Source organism: Coffea arabica, chromosome 11c (genome assembly GCF_036785885.1).
Source record: "Coffea arabica cultivar ET-39 chromosome 11c, Coffea Arabica ET-39 HiFi, whole genome shotgun sequence".
NCBI classification, from domain to species: Eukaryota; Viridiplantae; Streptophyta; class Magnoliopsida; order Gentianales; family Rubiaceae; genus Coffea; species Coffea arabica.
The window spans coordinates 5,720,235-5,733,019 of record NC_092330.1 but is presented as its reverse complement, the minus strand read 5'-3'; the positions used below and the strand labels follow the sequence as shown (position 1 = coordinate 5,733,019).

The following is a 12,785-nucleotide window of genomic DNA, read 5'->3' as shown; positions in this document are numbered from 1 at the left end:
TTCTAAATTAGTGAATAACGTTAAATACTAATAAGGATGTTCACTATAAGACAAAGCCTATAAATTTTAGATAAACATGATACTAGTATACTAAACATAATTAAGGTGTGAAAAATTCGATAATTAAAGCCTTGCAAGATTAGCATATTATTAGGCGTTCAAATCACTCTTGAGGATAAATCTTAGAAATTTAAGTTGAGATTAGGAAACAAAGTGAAAAGACTAAAAGACCCTTACAATTCCATGCGAAACCAAACGACCCCTATGACAAAATTCCCATCACCGCAACTTCGACCAATTACATTTTAACCAATTCGATACGCAAACCTTTCGTAAACCGCGGCACCACAAAACCACTTGATCAGATTCACACTACATCTCACAACCATTTCAGCCGACTCTTTCTCTGCACAAGCCAAACCCGCAATCCATTGCACTCCAAATACCACGATACCAACCACTCTACTCTTTCATTTTTGATTCACAACAAAACCTCATTTGTTCCCTGCCTTGTCCGAGAGCATCCGAGAGAGTGAGAGAGCTGCTGGAAATTTTTGGTCCTGCCGTGAGTAGAGCAAAGCCAGGAAGGAGAATCTGCAGGAAGCTACACCATCTCACCTTCATCCGCAACCCAATTCCAGCCGCAACTCAAACCAGGACCACGTCTGAACTTGGCCGAGAGTGAGGGAAGACATTTCTGGAAAATTCGTGTGAGGGTTTAGCTACTAGCTGAGGTAATTTCTGAACTAAATAAGTTAATTGCTAGTGAATGAAGCCATATCAGAGGTAGATTAAGCTAACCGTGGTCTTGCATGTGTTAATTTGTGCCATCGGATGTTGAAATCAAAGCTGTGGAAAATTCTGTTTCGGCTAGATGGTTCTGCCGAGGAGCTGAGCTGATAGTGCAGCTTTATTTCTGTTTTTCTGGGACAATCTGAGCACCCAAGTGTACTTAGCTGAATGAAAACTGGATGATTAAGACCATGCATGTTGATTGTGCTTTCGGATGATAATGGTAAAGCTTAAGAAAATTCTGTTTTAAGAGGAAAATGTCTTAGCCGAGAAGATGATTGGAAGGGCAGCTTTAATGTGTTTTTCTGAAGTGATTTGAGCTGAAATGGTGATTAATTAACTGGAATTTGGATGATTATTGTGATTAGGGCCTTGCATGATCATTTTATATAGTTGGATGATGAAATCAAATTGTTAGAAATTCTGTTTTGTTGAGAATGATTCTGCCGAGAGAATGGTTTGGAAATGCAACTGAAATTCTGTTTTTCTTGTGATAACCTGAGCACTCAAGTGGAATTAGCCGAGTAGAACTTAATGTTTATGATGTCTAGGACCCTGCATGTTAATTCGATGAAGTTGATTGATGAATTAAGGAACCTAAGAAATTCTGGTTTAATGAAAACCTTCTGTCGAGACTAATTAAGAAATGATTTGCTTAACTTGCTTAAATAGGACAAGCTGTGGTTACAATCCTAACTCTCCAAGTGAAGACAAAATGCTTAAGGGCCTGCATGTTGAGTTACACGATTGGACAATGAAACTAGGAACTTGGAAAATAAAATGAAAGCCAAAAAAATTGGTTCATGAATGATCATTCGAGAATAGTTGGTAAAATTTCTGGATTTGTGTTAGATGAGTATAATCGTAGCTTGAACCTGGATTTGATTTGAAAACCTTTACTAGCTAGCTAAGTGTTTACATGTCCTAATAGACTACCAAAGATTCTGTTTTAACCAAAGAAAATCCTGTTTTAGAACCATTGTTATTGCCAGAAATTTTGAGAAAGAGCCGTGAGATTTAAACCTGGAAATTTTGGGGTTTGTAATCCTGGTTTAATTTCAACTCCTGGTCTGGAAATGTGCATCGTTTTGCTAAGAGATTGCATGAGGAAGCTGAGAGTTTTAAAGCATATTTTAGCCCAGAAAAATAAAATGATTACAGAACATTTCTTCATGCATGTTCATCCGTGGCTAATGGACAAAATTTCTGGATTTTTCTGGATGATTTTAGTTGCCGAATGAATCTAGTTTTGAAGTGGACTGTTTTGCATGAATGATTTGTTTCATTGTGAAACTAAACTTGAATTCGGATTGAGCTTTTATCTTACTAGTGGTTCAAATTCTTGACTGAATTATGGTTGGAAGTGAATTGTTGAAATTTATTTTTCCTTGAGAAAACAATGTGTTAGAATTGTTGACAGTGGGCTCTATGAATTCCCACCCTGCATGGATAACTGAATTGCTGAAATTGTTTAGAAATCTGTGCTACTATTTTGTGAAACTGTGAGTTGATATAAGTACTGATTACCAAGTGCTAAGTATTGACGAAGCCTTGGTAAATTTTCCTGCTTATGCTTAGATATAAATTTGTTGGAACACAGGGCTAAGAATTGACGAGCCCTAGTGTTATTACTGTTTAAATTCTAATTGTGCAATATTGAGGAAATGTGATTTTTGGATTGGAATCGAAAACGTGAGAAGTCGTACCGACCTTATGAACCCAAGTAAACGCTTGACTAAGTAAATGGAAAATATTTTGCTTCAAGTTTGGAACGGTACAGATCTAGCATCGTACTACTAAACATAGTATCTACTATTTTTGCCTTAGAAACTTGGGCAACATGACTTTTACCCCTTAAGCTAGACTAGCCTTATTAATTTGGGAAAATGATTTCCCCGGACTCAAAACCTTAGTTTGATTCAAATTCCTTCCTTATAAATCGTTTAAGGCTAGTCGGAACTAAGGAAATTTAAAAGGTGAAACTCGATCCCTTTGGTTTTAAGCGTAGAAACCTGCTCGGCAAGAAAAACCTTATTTTAGCAACATTTTTCAATAAACCTTACCCTAAAGCCTTAGCAAAGATTTTTGTAGGCACAACCACTCCAATGAACTTTTTCCAAGGTATATTTTTTTAGCCCTGATATTAAATATCTTGCCGACTTATTTTAAGAAAATAATAATAGTATTTTCTTCGAAGAAAAAGTATTCCAGGAATGGTATAAGAAATATTGTACGGTTCTCATAAGCTCGATTCCAAGTAAAATATTTTGAGAAAAAGTAAACTAGCATCATGCTAGAAAACTCTACATGTACAAGCCAAAAGTTCCAATAGAAAACTTATGGCTTAAATTCTGATATTCTAGGATTTTACGAGGACGCGGAACTCGATCCTCAATCCAATATCTGAACTCCACTCTTGGTGAGTGTCCCTGCTTGTTCTATGTTATGTGGTTAAGCGCTTTATCAATTCGCTATGTGATAATTGTCAAAATACAATAAATGATTTTGATCCATCGAAGTGAGCAGTGTGTACTTTATCGCACTAGCCGTTCGAGTGGTGATGTGTGTGAAATATTTTCTATGAATCTAAATGTAGTTACGTTGTTGGGTGAATCCCTCGACGCATGAATCTGACTACTATGAACCTAAATGTAGTTACGTTGTTGGGTGAATCCCTCGACGCATGAATCTGACTACTATGAACCTAAATGTAGTTACGTTGTTGGGTGAATCCCTCGACGCATGAATCAAACTACAATTACGTCGTTGGGTGAATCTCTCGACAAATTTATTACGGGTATATCTCGAGTATACTGCGTCGGTAGAGGAAGTTTGGGCCCAAAGCAGAGGTATGAATGGTGACGGGTTAGGATTAAAATAAGTGGATCTACATGGACTATAAGTAGTGAAAGTTGACGGAGGGTCAACTACGATAGTATCTAATCAAGCGTGGAAATTGGCTCCTGAGAGCCCTGTATCCTACCCTGTGTTGTTACTCGCTTTCCTACTTGTTTAATGCTGCAAATTTCTACCTGTTAAATGTTTATTTGGATGCATGTTTTGGGGCACCACTGAGCTTCGGCTCACCCCACGTTTATTTGTTTTCCTTACAGGTTTTGAGGCTTGAGAAGTTGGATGCTGTTTTTATTTGGTTATACGTGTGTTTGGACAATGTGGTTTTTAAGAATTGTAAATTTCAGTTTGTAACGTGTAATCCTGCTTGCGTACTTTCGCCTTGTGTTACCACTTGAAGCTGGAAAATGTGTGGCTCTCGTGGTGACCTATGGCTGGGGTATTTTTATGTTTCCGCTGTTTGGGTTTTTGTACGTTAGGATTGTACGACTTTGTTCTTGTAAAGCGCGTGAACGATAGTTTTAAGAGCCGTCGAAGGGCTGACTTATGTCACTGCTATCCCTGAAGTTACTGTGGAGTTATAAAGTTTTACTTGGAAGATTTGCTGATGCAATAGATTAGACTTTTCTTCGGAGGAATTCAGGTTTGAAATGCGTGCTTGAGTCCTGGCGAGAGCTGGGCAGACGATCCGCCAACCCTTTGGTTCGCCTCAGGGGAAGGTGGGGTCGCCACAGGTGGTATCAGAGCTCTTATCGAGCTCAAACCGGGAAAAGGTTCTCGGACCGTGGGGAAATGGCCTATTAAGTGTTGAACTAATTGCTATTGCTAAAGGAATTAGATATGTACGTTGGGTAGAAATCTTAAATATAGGTGATTCATGCTTGGGACTGGCCAGCTTGAGTTGTGAATCATCTCATTTTCGGATTCTTGTACCCGAGTACGAAATATTTCATTTAATAGAGTTTTGCAATTGAAAAGAATCCAGTATACTGCATTACGATGTGACTAGAAACCATGATTAAGTTTGGAAAGGAAGAATTAAAGAGACCAAGGTTAGCTTTTGAAAGTTAAAAGTGAAAAGGCTTTATTGGTGGCCTTACTAGCCTTTATGATAGTAAATGAACTTTTTACCATCCCTTATCCTAACATGTGGCTTTAGACCTAGAATCTGAGTGAAACGGCAGTTTAAGTAAGGGCTACGCAGTTGTGAGTGGCTTTAGACCTGGGGAAGGGATAAGTTTGATGAATTTATCATGTGGTTAGTATGCTACCATTTGCAAATAACTAAAGGTGAGTTCTAGATGACATTGTGGTCTTTAAGTTTTATTGAAAGATTATTGGGGCAAATGTTTGAAAGGATAAAGATAATTAGTTGTTAGGATAGTAGAAAAGCCAATGTATGAAATGTTTGAGATCTTTTAGATTACTTAAGAACCACTGATGTACTTAAGAAAGGATCATATTATTTGATTCGATATTAGACGGAGTAGATCTACAATCCACTAAGAAAATTTGATTAGTGTTACTAAGGGAATCCAGTGGGATTGTCCAAGACTAAACTAATGAAGGTTAAGTTGAATCTACACTAAAAGTTGAGCTATTTGCTATGTGATTATAATAATTTGTGTATTGTTGTATTGTTTCCTTTCATGCTTATGATGATTGAAGTTTGAGTTATGTATGAAAATATTGAATGTATTCGTGAATTATCTAGCTTTTGAAGTTGTGTGAATTTGGTATGCAATGTGACTTATATTGTGAAGTATATAATTTGATGATTACGTGTTTCATTTTTTTTGTAGCGCTGCAATATTTATTAGCCCCGGGAATTGAATAATTACTAACCTGAGTGAAATTTTGGTAACCAAAGTGGTGTATAGAACTATGAGATTAAGAAAAAAATAAATAAATAAATAATAATAAACTGAACTTTTGTGAATAAAGGTAGGAATTTCAAGGATTTACCAACCCTATTATGGATAGAAATCAATAGGATGGGATGTTGGAGTTGGAACTTTGCCATGTTTGGATATTGAATGCACTTAAAAAAAAAAAAAAAAAAGAGATTTGTTTGATTTCTGATTAGTGTACTTGAGCTTGATATATGTTGTAATTGACTTTGTTCTGTGATGTAATTAAATTGATCATGGTTTTGCTGGGTATTAATAATATATATGGAGTGAAATTAACTGCAATCAGATGTATGCATAATTGGTTATACTTATTTTAAATCAACCGTTGTGAGAAATATAAAGCTTAGGGAGCGATAATGTCAGATTGATAATGCTATCTTGGGTGAGAATTTTTAATTGAGTATGACGCGCAGATAAATTGTAAATTCAAGTAGTTGAACTTTTATATACTTTGGGAAGCAGTCGATTCGACACTTAAATTACGGGGAAAACACTAAGACCACAATTTTTCCAAATGTGTATTTAATATCCTGTTATTAGTCAAAAAAGGGGCGTAAAATTTTGAAAGTTGAGCCTTTAAGGATGTTATAATTGTTTCAAGAGCTAATGGTAGACAGACTTCGACAAAGGTGCTATCAATGGGAATTTAGAAGGAAACCGCCCACGTAGTTATCCTATTGACCATATGACTGATACCTTAGAACGGTTGGTGGAATACCAAAGCTCTAGGCCAATCAACTAACCTAGGAACCAAAAGAGTTGCGAAAATAGAGTGACTCTTGAAATTCGTCTATCTAGGTTCCATGGGGAATCTAACCTCAAAATTTTAAGAATGAATCGAAGGAATACAATAAGGCCCTAGTGAGAATAAGAAGTACGACTTTTGTTTCAAACAACTTTGAAGGTAAATATTGAATAGCGCACTAAGACATGAAAATTTTCCTTGGGATAAGGCTTCCTTATTCTGTCGTGATAGTGATTAACGATGGTAATCTCGGTTATACTTAAGAACTCGCTGGATTAGGCAGGAAGTAGTAAGGTTTATATTTTGGAGTAACCATTCGTAAAAAGATGAAAGAGCATTACGGCTCGAGCTTCCAGTATGAATAGTTGCTTACCTTGATCCTATGATTTGTCTGGCAGGCTAGCTATTTGACTTAAGCCAACTAGTAAGATGACAACTTTGGAAGAAATGCGTAAGGAAATAGACATCCTCCGAAATGAGGTAGAATTTCAAAGGAAATTGGCTGACTACTGGGAAGGACGATGGAAACAAGAATATGCCGAGAAAATTGAGCTACTACGCCAGAATGTAGAACCACAGAAGAAACATAAGAAAAATCCCGGAAATGTCCAGGCCGCCACTTTTCGAGCAAATTGTGGGTATTGTAGAAAAGCTGGTCATACCGAGAAGGAATGCTGGAAAAAGGGAGGAAAGAGCTTGAAGTGCGGTAGTACCCAGCACAAGAGTTCGGAATGCCTTAGAGCATTTAAAAAGAGGAAGTACTCAGCAGACAACTAAGTCCGCTACAGAGCGATTAAGTGCCAGATGGAAGTAATTCGTGTTAACGACCATGAACGGGGTCCTAGTAGTGAACGTTTCACAAATCAAGAGGGTTTGACCTCACTCGAGGAATAGAGGTTATAGTTACCCTAAACTAGAATAGCACTTTTGGAGATTGTAATCTTCTGCTATAAATTATATGTACGCTACGAATTGTATGTACACTATAAATATCCTTTATTTTAGTTACTTTGCTATTAGAAATATTCTAGAATAGTGTAATATATATATATGAATCAAATATACACGATAGGTATATTGTAAATTGAGCAATTTGAATACATTATACAGTTGAATAAATTACCTGAGTAATTAATTCTCCTTAAAGCCAAACGTGTGGAAACCTACTAATTGATATAAGCAAAATTTTTCGAGGTACACATAAATTAGAACCAACGAAATTTTGAGGCAACGCATGAGACAATAAAAAAAAAATATAAGTATGGCCTTGTAGCAAATAAATGATCTAAAACTAAACGACCGCACTAATCTTGGGAACTAGAAGAAGAGATGCAACAAGTAACTCAACCTATCTCTTGAGAAAGTAAGAATTTTGAGGACAAAATTCATTTTAAGGAGGGGAGGATGTGAGAACCCTGAAAATAGACATATAAATATCAGTGCATATTTATTTGCATTTTAATTCCTTAATAAATTTTAGCACGAAGTCCAATTGTTTTTAAATAAGTATGTGGAATTAAACGTTATGTGCAAAATAAAAGAATTGTGCTAAACTACTAAACTTCTTAGTTTTGTTACATTAACTTCATATTTCGAAGGTAAACTATTTCATTGATCTAATAATTAATTTCTTTGAATTCTAGTGTTGTAACTAATGGTTTTGAAATAAAGGTGTAAAGACAATTTCTATGTAATAAATAATATAATTGTGCCCAATATTGAATTATTCGGTTTTGCTACTAAATTAATATTTCTTGAGTTAGATTAATTTATCGCCTTAAAATAAAATACTAAAATACATAGTTTTCTTAATGTTGAAAATTAATGTTACCTGAGCAGATTAAGTATATAAAATTTCTTGAATTCCTATAACTAATTCTAAATTAGTGAATAACGTTAAATACTAATAAGGATGTTCACTATAAGACAAAGCCTATAAATTTTAGATAAACATGATACTAGTATACTAAACATAATTAAGGTGTGAAAAATTCGATAATTAAAGCCTTGCAAGATTAGCATATTATTAGGCGTTCAAATCACTCTTGAGGATAAATCTTAGAAATTTAAGTTGAGATTAGGAAACAAAGTGAAAAGACTAAAAGACCCTTACAATTCCATGCGAAACCAAACGACCCCTATGACAAAATTCCCATCACCGCAACTTCGACCAATTACATTTTAACCAATTCGATACGCAAACCTTTCGTAAACCGCGGCACCACAAAACCACTTGATCAGATTCACACTACATCTCACAACCATTTCAGCCGACTCTTTCTCTGCACAAGCCAAACCCGCAATCCATTGCACTCCAAATACCACGATACCAACCACTCTACTCTTTCATTTTTGATTCACAACAAAACCTCATTTGTTCCCTGCCTTGTCCGAGAGCATCCGAGAGAGTGAGAGAGCTGCTGGAAATTTTTGGTCCTGCCGTGAGTAGAGCAAAGCCAGGAAGGAGAATCTGCAGGAAGCTACACCATCTCACCTTCATCCGCAACCCAATTCCAGCCGCAACTCAAACCAGGACCACGTCTGAACTTGGCCGAGAGTGAGGGAAGACATTTCTGGAAAATTCGTGTGAGGGTTTAGCTACTAGCTGAGGTAATTTCTGAACTAAATAAGTTAATTGCTAGTGAATGAAGCCATATCAGAGGTAGATTAAGCTAACCGTGGTCTTGCATGTGTTAATTTGTGCCATCGGATGTTGAAATCAAAGCTGTGGAAAATTCTGTTTCGGCTAGATGGTTCTGCCGAGGAGCTGAGCTGATAGTGCAGCTTTATTTCTGTTTTTCTGGGACAATCTGAGCACCCAAGTGTACTTAGCTGAATGAAAACTGGATGATTAAGACCATGCATGTTGATTGTGCTTTCGGATGATAATGGTAAAGCTTAAGAAAATTCTGTTTTAAGAGGAAAATGTCTTAGCCGAGAAGATGATTGGAAGGGCAGCTTTAATGTGTTTTTCTGAAGTGATTTGAGCTGAAATGGTGATTAATTAACTGGAATTTGGATGATTATTGTGATTAGGGCCTTGCATGATCATTTTATATAGTTGGATGATGAAATCAAATTGTTAGAAATTCTGTTTTGTTGAGAATGATTCTGCCGAGAGAATGGTTTGGAAATGCAACTGAAATTCTGTTTTTCTTGTGATAACCTGAGCACTCAAGTGGAATTAGCCGAGTAGAACTTAATGTTTATGATGTCTAGGACCCTGCATGTTAATTCGATGAAGTTGATTGATGAATTAAGGAACCTAAGAAATTCTGGTTTAATGAAAACCTTCTGTCGAGACTAATTAAGAAATGATTTGCTTAACTTGCTTAAATAGGACAAGCTGTGGTTACAATCCTAACTCTCCAAGTGAAGACAAAATGCTTAAGGGCCTGCATGTTGAGTTACACGATTGGACAATGAAACTAGGAACTTGGAAAATAAAATGAAAGCCAAAAAAATTGGTTCATGAATGATCATTCGAGAATAGTTGGTAAAATTTCTGGATTTGTGTTAGATGAGTATAATCGTAGCTTGAACCTGGATTTGATTTGAAAACCTTTACTAGCTAGCTAAGTGTTTACATGTCCTAATAGACTACCAAAGATTCTGTTTTAACCAAAGAAAATCCTGTTTTAGAACCATTGTTATTGCCAGAAATTTTGAGAAAGAGCCGTGAGATTTAAACCTGGAAATTTTGGGGTTTGTAATCCTGGTTTAATTTCAACTCCTGGTCTGGAAATGTGCATCGTTTTGCTAAGAGATTGCATGAGGAAGCTGAGAGTTTTAAAGCATATTTTAGCCCAGAAAAATAAAATGATTACAGAACATTTCTTCATGCATGTTCATCCGTGGCTAATGGACAAAATTTCTGGATTTTTCTGGATGATTTTAGTTGCCGAATGAATCTAGTTTTGAAGTGGACTGTTTTGCATGAATGATTTGTTTCATTGTGAAACTAAACTTGAATTCGGATTGAGCTTTTATCTTACTAGTGGTTCAAATTCTTGACTGAATTATGGTTGGAAGTGAATTGTTGAAATTTATTTTTCCTTGAGAAAACAATGTGTTAGAATTGTTGACAGTGGGCTCTATGAATTCCCACCCTGCATGGATAACTGAATTGCTGAAATTGTTTAGAAATCTGTGCTACTATTTTGTGAAACTGTGAGTTGATATAAGTACTGATTACCAAGTGCTAAGTATTGACGAAGCCTTGGTAAATTTTCCTGCTTATGCTTAGATATAAATTTGTTGGAACACAGGGCTAAGAATTGACGAGCCCTAGTGTTATTACTGTTTAAATTCTAATTGTGCAATATTGAGGAAATGTGATTTTTGGATTGGAATCGAAAACGTGAGAAGTCGTACCGACCTTATGAACCCAAGTAAACGCTTGACTAAGTAAATGGAAAATATTTTGCTTCAAGTTTGGAACGGTACAGATCTAGCATCGTACTACTAAACATAGTATCTACTATTTTTGCCTTAGAAACTTGGGCAACATGACTTTTACCCCTTAAGCTAGACTAGCCTTATTAATTTGGGAAAATGATTTCCCCGGACTCAAAACCTTAGTTTGATTCAAATTCCTTCCTTATAAATCGTTTAAGGCTAGTCGGAACTAAGGAAATTTAAAAGGTGAAACTCGATCCCTTTGGTTTTAAGCGTAGAAACCTGCTCGGCAAGAAAAACCTTATTTTAGCAACATTTTTCAATAAACCTTACCCTAAAGCCTTAGCAAAGATTTTTGTAGGCACAACCACTCCAATGAACTTTTTCCAAGGTATATTTTTTTAGCCCTGATATTAAATATCTTGCCGACTTATTTTAAAAAAATAATAATAGTATTTTCTTCGAAGAAAAAGTATTCCAGGAATGGTATAAGAAATATTGTACGGTTCTCATAAGCTCGATTCCAAGTAAAATATTTTGAGAAAAAGTAAACTAGCATCATGCTAGAAAACTCTACATGTACAAGCCAAAAGTTCCAATAGAAAACTTATGGCTTAAATTCTGATATTCTAGGATTTTACGAGGACGCGGAACTCGATCCTCAATCCAATATCTGAACTCCACTCTTGGTGAGTGTCCCTGCTTGTTCTATGTTATGTGGTTAAGCGCTTTATCAATTCGCTATGTGATAATTGTCAAAATACAATAAATGATTTTGATCCATCGAAGTGAGCAGTGTGTACTTTATCGCACTAGCCGTTCGAGTGGTGATGTGTGTGAAATATTTTCTATGAATCTAAATGTAGTTACGTTGTTGGGTGAATCCCTCGACGCATGAATCTGACTACTATGAACCTAAATGTAGTTACGTTGTTGGGTGAATCCCTCGACGCATGAATCAAACTACAATTACGTCGTTGGGTGAATCCCTCGACAAATTTATTACGGGTATATCTCGAGTATACTGCGTCGGTAGAGGAAGTTTGGGCCCAAAGCAGAGGTATGAATGGTGACGGGTTAGGATTAAAATAAGTGGATCTACATGGATTATAAGTAGTGAAAGTTGACGGAGGGTCAACTACGATAGTATCTAATCAAGCGTGGAAATTGGCTCCTGAGAGCCCTGTATCCTACCCTGTGTTGTTACTCGCTTTCCTACTTGTTTAATGCTGCAAATTTCTACCTGTTAAATGTTTATTTGGATGCATGTTTTGGGGCACCACTGAGTTTCGGCTCACCCCACGTTTATTTGTTTTCCTTACAGGTTTTGAGGCTTGAGAAGTTGGATGCTGTTTTTATTTGGTTATACGTGTGTTTGGACAATGTGGTTTTTAAGAATTGTAAATTTCAGTTTGTAACGTGTAATCCTGCTTGCGTACTTTCGCCTTGTGTTACCACTTGAAGCTGGAAAATGTGTGGCTCTCGTGGTGACCTATGGCTGGGGTATTTTTATGTTTCCGCTGTTTGGGTTTTTGTACGTTAGGATTGTACGACTTTGTTCTTGTAAAGCGCGTGAACGATAGTTTTAAGAGCCGTCGAAGGGCTGACTTATGTCACTGCTATCCCTGAAGTTACTGTGGAGTTATAAAGTTTTACTTGGAAGATTTGCTGATGCAATAGATTAGACTTTTCTTCGGAGGAATTCAGGTTTGAAATGCGTGCTTGAGTCCTGGCGAGAGCTGGGCAGACGATCCGCCAACCCTTTGGTTCGCCTCAGGGGAAGGTGGGGTCGCCACAACATGAAGTTCCAGTGAATATAGTTTTAGACAGGGATCCCCGATTCGTATCTCGGTTTTGATAGAAGTTACAAGAATTCTTAGGGACCAAACTAAATCTTAGTACAACATATCACCCCCAAACCGATGGACAATCGGAGAGAACCATTCAAACCCTCGAGAATATGCTAAGGACGTGTATTTTGAACTTTGGAGGTAGTTGAGGCCAGCACATGACGTTGGTGGAGTTTGCCTACAATAACAGCTACCATTCATCTATTCAAATGGCACCATACGAAGCTATTTACG

At 36.7% G+C, this 12,785-nt stretch overlaps 2 long non-coding RNA genes across 2 annotated transcripts; both read left to right on the top strand.

The window, feature by feature from the left end:
• Positions 1-272: 272 nt before the first annotated feature.
• Positions 273-4,197, top strand: LOC140017047 (uncharacterized). Its single transcript, XR_011823344.1, has 2 exons — positions 273-734; positions 3,156-4,197. It is a non-coding gene; the product is annotated as an uncharacterized lncRNA (long non-coding RNA).
• A 4,336-nt stretch (positions 4,198-8,533) lies between these two features.
• Positions 8,534-12,317, top strand: LOC113717400 (uncharacterized). Its single transcript, XR_003454356.2, has 3 exons — positions 8,534-8,913; positions 11,335-11,390; positions 12,026-12,317. It is a non-coding gene; the product is annotated as an uncharacterized lncRNA (long non-coding RNA).
• Positions 12,318-12,785: the final 468 nt, after the last annotated feature.